Genomic DNA, 8,623 nt, shown 5'->3' on the forward strand with positions numbered 1-8,623 from the left:
TATTCTAAATATGAAATGCATTAACAAGTTTAAAATGACAAATGACCTTTCAAATAAGTTATTGCGTGAACTTTTATAATATAAAAGGAAAAATATGTCAAGTATAATTGTGTTTAAACTTTATTTTCTGACCTACTTTTCATTTACTACACACGTTTGCTTTTTCAGAGGTTAATCAGGAAAGAGGAAATACTTTCAAAATAAGGTTTTGGATCAACACTATGGCTTGCCCCAGTCATGTTAAAAAATAATTACATTTAGAAGTATCTTTTAGTACGGAAATGTAATTTTTTTTCTTACAGAATTATAGCAAACATGGCTATATACACTCACTGGTCACTTTATTAGAGTTAGTACAGGCTGGGACCACCTTTTGTCTTCAGAACTGTTTTAATTCTTAATAGCATAGATTCAACAAGATGCTAAAAGCATTGCTCAGAGGTTTGGGTCCATATTGACATGATAACATCACACAGGTGATGATGATGTGAAACCACATTCCAAAACCTTGAAATTTGGGGACAGTGAACTCATTTTCATGTTCAAAAAAACCGCTTTGAGATGATTTGAACTTTCTGATATGGCAGGTTATCCTGTTGAAAGCAGCATTATAAGATGGATACACTGTGGTTATAATATGATGGGCATGATCAGCAGCAATACTCAGGTATGTTGTGATGTTTTTAAACGATGCTTAGTGTGTACTAAGGGTCCCAAGGTGTGACAAAGAATATCCCCCACACCATTATACCACCATGAGCAATGTCGTTTATGCCAAATTCAAACCCTATTATATTGATATATATCATATGTTGCAGCAGAATTGGACACTTATCAGACCAGGCAATGCTTTTCCAATTTTCTATTCTCCAATTATGGTGAGCCTGTGTGAACTGTAGCCTCAGTTTCCAGTTTCTTCTGCTGCTTAAGCTTATTTCACAGCGTTGTGCACTCAGATACACTCTACTCCATACCTTGGTTGTAATCAGTGAATATTTAAGTGACTGTAGCCTTACTGCCAGCTTAAAGCAGTCTGGGCATTCTCCTTTGACCTCTGGTATTTCAGTCCTGAGAACTAAATGAACGATTTTCTGTTTTTTCTGACCGTTGTCTGTACACCATAGAGATGGTTATGTTAGAACACCCCAGGAAATACTCAAATACTCAGACCAGCCACGTGGCACCACCAACCATGTAAAAGGACATTCAGAGTTACTTAAGTCACTTTTCTCTAATATTTCGATATTTGTTTTTTAATGTCAACAGGTTGACTTGACCATGTCTACACCTAAATGAGTTGAGGTGCTGCCATGTGAAAAATGATCTGTTATACTTTGCTGATTGAAATCATAAAAACAGATACATTTTTATCATTTATTTTGGAAATGATCTTTCTAGCAACATTGCAATTAAAGAACAAACATTTAACACAAAGTGCTCCACAACATCACCTGCAGTCTAGAGTTGGCCTACATCAAAGTACAACTGACACACACTTCATACTAGCTGCATTTGCTTTAACTGAGCTATACAGAAAAAAGAAGGTACACAAAGGTCATACCACTAAGTCCATAATTAAGGTGTACTAATTGAATAAGAGGTGCTGGTGTGCCAATCACAATCTAACAAATTCAACAAAAAGAACTAACAACTCTGGAATCACTATAGCGTGGAAACCACGTTAGTAAATCAACTGGTGCTTTGTGTTATATTAGGGTAATTATAAATTACCCACTCTGCCAATTTTTATTACTAGTATAAATTTACAAACAGGCTAAAAAGGGAAATCAAACAAACAATCACTTCTTTCCGGTGATTAGACATTTTCCATGCAAGGCAACTGTGAAACGACTCAGTGGCTATGACACCAACATGAACAGAACTATGTGCCTGACACTGTGGCTTCTTCTTGTTCTGCATCATTATCACTACTTCTTTTTCTGAAAGGGTTGATTGTGTGTTGTAAAGTGTTCTTAAGCTAAGTGAAATGAGGTGAGACTGTATACGCAATCACAGTCTTGTCTGCAAGATGTATCATAAGTTCAAGCCGCATTATAAAACAAGTTCAAAGGAATAAGCATTGTTGCATCAGCTATAAGCCATAACCATGAATCTGAATGTGTTTAGATAAAATGTTTGGACCTTACATCGGGGAGATTGTATCTGAAATATCTTTGGGGGCACTATGTAAAGTCATTTTCTTGAATGTAATTGTCCTTGGCTTGTACTCCGGTCTCCAGAGACCTCAGTCCCCACGAGATGTCTTACACATAATGTTAAAGGCTTGCACACCAAAATAGCAATAGACAACACAGCTTCAGTATAATATGGTTAGGCTCTATTGAAGTATTTCTGAAGCCAGTAAAGACATCAAAATGTTCTGTAACACCATGAGAACACCATGAGATGACACATCTTGAAGCATATTATAATTATCTGTTCTGTAGCATTTTTCCTGTTTGTCAGCTTGTATTAATAGCGAGCAAACATATGGTACGGAGAATGTGCAAGACTTGACTTGAATTTGTCCTTTTTCTGCCATGTTTGAAAAGAGCAATACTCACATGGAGCGAGGGGGGTGTGAGAGCGAGAAAAGAGTGTGTATGCTGCAGAAAAAAATGCATTAAAATGTGCCGAAGATGAAAGAGAAATGCTCAAAAGCGAATACATTTTTAGCATTCTGTGATCTTGGCGTGCATATAATGTAATGCAAGAGGGGTACATTTAAATTAGCAAAGGTGGAATTTAAAATACCGGTTTCATCCCTTGCAGCAAGAAACAACCACAGTCCACAGGAGGTTTATATATCAACAAAAATCTCCACTTGTAATTTTAAACTGTGCTTTCTATTAAAAGGGAAAGAGGAAAACCTGATTTCTGTTTGCAAAATTCTCCCTGTGCAATCACATCTCCTTTGCACAGTTGTAGAGCAGTCATTTCCTATAAATCCACTGTGCCTGCACTATCCTCTCCTCTTCCCTTCTCCCTTCAAATTCAATAACCTCCCAGCTGTGTGTTTCTCCAGGGATTCCCCCAGCTCCCCTGGCCCACAGACAGACTGCAGAATCTGTGGGGAACCTGACACAACATAAACTCCACTGTGAAGCAGAGGTGTCAGAGTCTGTGGGCTGCATCGAGGAGCCATGGAAATGCAAAGGCCTTTTTATTTCTTCACACTTTAAAGGTTGAAGGGACAAATGCATGCGTAAAACACAAGAGTAAAATGTTCGATATGAATGTGTGAAAAAGTACAACCTATGACCTATTTATTCATTGTAATGTGAAGATTCACTAACTACTGTCGGGCTTAACTCTGACTAAGGAAGCATGAGAAAAGCTGTATGGAATTATATGAGAAAAATGTGACATTGACCCACTTGGGTATAGTTTATGCAAGACGGGTAAAAGGAAACCAGTGGCCCTTTGATTTAAAGTCTGCTCTTTAAAGATTCATTTTTGACTGTTACATGAAAGTATGTGCTTACTACTGATGTACTTTGAGGGCTTTTTTATACTGTACTGAACATACAGTGCTTTGCTTTTATTTTGGTCTATATTTAGACCCCCTCAGTATTATTAAGAGGCATTGAGCAGATCTTTTTTGTTTGGTGATACAGTTTCATTTTTCACCCAAAAGAACTCAATTATTAATCCAGGCATAGAAGATAAACAAACATACCATAGGGAGACTCTTTTTGCTAGACATGTATAGCCATCTCGTGTAACTTGCAAGCACTCAGAAGCCCTTGTAACCCCAGACAGTTCTTTCCCTCTACTGGGGATAAAACACTCAACCTGACCAACAAGACTTGTCACCCGGAAAAAAAAGCTGTATATCTTTCTCTCCACTGAATATTGCCAAATGGGTTTGGAAATAGAGCCGCTGCTTTATGTGTGTGGGGAATTAGGCTGATGGCAACTTATGTCTGGTTTGCTTGTGTTCTAAGCTGTTTTTACTCATGCGCAAATACTTTTATTGAAATTAGTATTTCTTACGACTGTTTATGCATAAAATAATGTATATAAGGTAGGGCTGTTCAAAATGTAAAAATAATATAAAGGTGCTTTGGAAATCTGACTATTATTAATAACACATCAGACCATTTTAGAGTCTAATTTTCTGTATTAGGTCAGAGACAAAAATATCTCTTGGTGATGAATCCAAATGACAATCTGAAATAGCCTCTTTGAAAAAACACAAAGCAGGCTTTGTTATATTGCTTTATAATCATGTTATGTGCTACCACAATATAACACAAAGAAACCTCACCAGTGTTTGTTACACTGTAGGGAAGGTATATGGTGGGTGAGGAGGTTTAAAGTAATTACTTTCCTATTAATATTCTCTTTCCAGCATACATCGTAAACTGACACATCCTATGTATTTACTGGAGGAAGATCTGTAGTAAATTGTTCCCCAGTGCATTCACTCCCACATACTAACACATTTTTCAGGCAGTGGAGCTAATGTTGTTATTAGATTATTACACTTACTTGAATATTGATTTGCCGTAACTGCAGGTATAGGGCAATGCCTCTACTTTGCCTTGTTAATGTTGTGGCACTCTATGCATTTAATAGCACTATGAATTATGTAGAGACTTTTAGCCTACTTTGATGCTGTAGTGGTATTCAGATATTCAGCTCTAGCACTCAAGCCAGTGAAGGAGCAAAATATGAAGCCACAGCTAGCAAGCAGATAGCTTAGCACAACAACTTGACATGAGCCAGGGAATGGTATTTTGAATCTCCTGTCCAAAGGTAAAATCAGCTCACCTGCTACTCCACTGCTCATGAATTCGGTGAATAACTTCTAAATCTTTGAATTCATACTTTTTTTTTTTTCAAAAGTGGAAAAATTACACACTGTAGCAGTGGTTAGCCCTACAAAGCTAGCTTAGTTAGCAAGAGTAAGAAATAGCACAGCTGATGCTTGATGTACACTCATTTGTCATTAAGTATTTTTATACATAATTGTTATGCACAATTATGCACTTAAAAAACATTCAGTGTTTGTGGCAAATGACGTATACAATTACCGTAAATTGCTTCCCTTTTTAAAGTTTGAGTTTAAAGCTAAACTTGTAACTATGTCCTTGAATCCTAGTTTTATTTTTTAGCATAAAATACGGTATATTATCTAATAATTATAGCCTAATTATTATGTTAACTGTGACAACCCAGGTGACAATGGACATGTCTGGACAGGTTGTCATCTCTGAGATAACACCTTGTACCTTGCCTTGCTTACACTAATACTATACTGCCAATTTAGCAACACTGAATCACCTACAACATGTAACTTTGGAGTTATAAAAGAAGACATAACATCTAAGCAAGCTGAGGGAGAAAATGCAAACACTAGACAGAAAGCCCAACTGACAAGCACAGTCAAAACAGATCCATCTTAATGTTAAGCAACAAAGTGACCTGAGAATTTGATCTCCCAAACAGTGGAAGAAATTATAATAAATGCCCAACAATACAACAGTGCAGCAGCACACATGTGACCAAGTCTGCTTATTCATAGTCATTCCAGCAAAGTGTGGGCTAAGCTTGTAGAAGAACAACAAACAACACAGTTTTCTCAGATTTGTGCTCAAAAATTTCTTCTCGTGTTAGGGAGCTGCCTTAAGAACCAGTAGATTAGGAACCTTTGTCGAGTTTAAAGTCAGAATTCTCTGTGTTATGAAAGCGGCTCTCTTTTTACCTGGATAAATCACTGTGATCAATTATACTGAATACACAACCTCAGTTTATATCGTGAGTTTCTGTTCGAATGATCACCTTTTCAAAGATTCTTTTGTTTAAAGAATTTTTTCAATTGCATTGCCACTAGAATGTGCATGTATTCATTTTGTTATTCATAAAATGTCCAAATGTTTTTATTCTTGATTCTAATCTGCTGCTTAATCTGTTTTACACTGCTGGAAGCTGCTAGGAAACAGGACACACATTTAAATCCATTCAGTCAAATTAAGATTTATTTCACTTTGATCTGCTAACAAACTAAAGTGATTTCAATGTCGTCTTTATTAGGCTGTGGGACAGTAACTTTTAATGACTAAACGGATCCATTTTAAAGTTTCAGAACTCTAATTTGCTGCGGTCGCCTTGGACATAAACAGTAGCACTGAGAGCGCACTCAGTAATAAAATAATTAACTTAAAATTTTTATTTTACCACTGTGTGAACTAAATCCGCATGTCATAATTTTCTGCAGAGTTAACCTCGTCTTTTTTGTAAGAGTGTCACATTTTTGCAGTTACTTTTTATGTTCTTTATAGATTTTAATCAACATGTTATCATAATTAGGTGACACTCATAGGCATCATTTTGTGTGCATGAAGAATCATGTGACCTGTGAAATGCCCCCTTTTTATGTGAGACCTGAAGCAGAAAGCCTGAACTAAGAGCAAAAGATGAAAACTACTGCCACCACTATTGCCAACTGAGGTATGGGTCATTGTCGAGCCAGTTGTGTTGAACATTGTAGTATACCATACCCCTGTTCTAGTTTGGTGCATTTCTTGCAGTAGTACCAACTGTGGGCCTGGCAATTTTAAGGATTCCTTTTGATGGGTTAGCTTTTGTTTAGTCAGAATGTGTGGAAAACCCTTTAAACTGGTCATCAGCCCCATTTTTTCAGAAAAGGGGGTTATGATTTGAAGTTTAATTACACAAATAGTAAAATGAAAACAATAATTTAATAGCAGAACAGTTCTCCATAGACAGGCAAAATTGATATCATCGATGCCCACAGATATAAACAGATACTTCCATGTTTACCAAAAATATGATACGGTGATCAAAATGTACAAGACTGTAATTTCTCTAATGAAAGATATACTGACTTTTGTGAGAGTTAGTGGGTGTTGAATATAAGTAATGAATATAATACATTATTTATATAGTAATATATAATATAAATATTAATTTCCTTGTAAATTAATTTGTATTGAAGATATTTTTGAAACTGACCAGTTGCTTGTCCAGTTTTTTTTTTATTATTTTCTAAAATGCCTAAAGAGATTCACTCTGACTCCAAGATAAATGATGTAAGCAAAATTGTTACATTGTGTGCTATCAAAATGTTTTTCTATCTGATATTAGCAAAGTGTTTTCTAAACTTGATATATATTCAGAGGAAAATGTGTTTGTGCATGAAAAGAGTTCCTAAGAAAAGGTGGATTGTCTTTTTATTTGTATCAAAAACATGAGATTTTTCTTGGTATTTAAAAAGATGATTCATGGAGAATAGAATACACTTACCTCTCCAGATTTTAGATGCCCTCCCACCCATTTTGCTTATTCTCTGTTTTTCCTAAAGATGGACGTTTTTGTCCTGAGGGGGTTAAGAATATTGACAACAAGAGTTACTGACTGAGTAGACAGCCAGGTTGTTGACATGCAGCAGAGTACTCCAGGTACCTAACAGTCTAAGCAGTCATACATGTTTGTGGGTTACATGATACATATTTGATATGATATATTTGTTTCACTCAGGGCTGATCTACTGAGTTTTGCACAAGCAGTCAAAATTTTATAGAGGAAAGGGAAGGATGTGGGCGCTTGTTTGCAGGCCACATGAGCTTTGCTGCTTGCTTCACATCTTTACATATTGGGAAATTGATGCAACACTGCTTTGTTCTGTTGGCTTACGATATATATGAAGAGATAATGAGATTGTGTTCTGTTCTGATTGAAGGGGATGATGACATCGATATGAAATAGCTGTGGTCTTCACATGGCTTCTGTGCGTGATCTACACAGATACATCTTTGTCTAATGGGTCATTTGACCTGCACCAGTTTATGCTGATTGAATCACAGTGAAATAAGCATGTAGCACATTGCCAGCTAGATACACCAGGTAGGCTAGTCTGTTTCCTTTTTCTTCTTAACAATGCCTGAGAAATGATTGAAACTAGAGGCGACTTCTATAGAAAAAAAAAACAAATGGCCAAGCGGACACAGTCTTCAGTATCACTTTGTGCACAACATCAGTGATCATAAGAAACATACAGAGAAAATAGATTCTCAGTGACATTTATGCAAATGAGACTGTGGCATGTGAGTCTGCACCCAGCATGATGAGAGGGGAATTCACCATCACTTGGCTGCTCTACTGCTGCTGCTGCTGCTGCTGCTACCATTAGCATTAGCATTGTTCACACATCCCCTCATCTTAGGCCGCTTCCACACCCCTCCTTCTCATCCTCTCTACCCCAACTCCTGACCGTGTCTCCACCCTCCCAGTACCACCACCCCCACCCTCGTCTCTGCCTGCCTCTGCGTCCTCTCTTTCCTGTTCTCGCTGCAGTGTTGCTATAGCAACGGAGAAATGTGGGAATACCTCCGTCCTTCAGAGAGGGGGATGGAGGAGGGGTAGGGGGGAGATAGAGGCGAAGAGGAAGAGGATGGGAGAGAGACGGAGAGTTAAGCGGCAGACAGAAGAAGAGACAAGAGCAGAGGAGTGGAGGGAAGACTGTTAATTAAAAGACAGACAGAGAGGGGCTGCGACTCACTGAATGGACACCATTGCCTGTCACTGAGACTCCTGACTCACTTAGTGACTCCAACCGTTTGTCCATCTCCTCTGGCCCCTAAAAGCAACCCCCCCC

This window comes from Pundamilia nyererei, unplaced genomic scaffold (genome assembly GCF_000239375.1).
Source record: "Pundamilia nyererei isolate P.nyererei 1_Seehausen unplaced genomic scaffold, PunNye1.0 scaffold00223, whole genome shotgun sequence".
NCBI lineage: Eukaryota > Metazoa > Chordata > Actinopteri > Cichliformes > Cichlidae > Pundamilia > Pundamilia nyererei.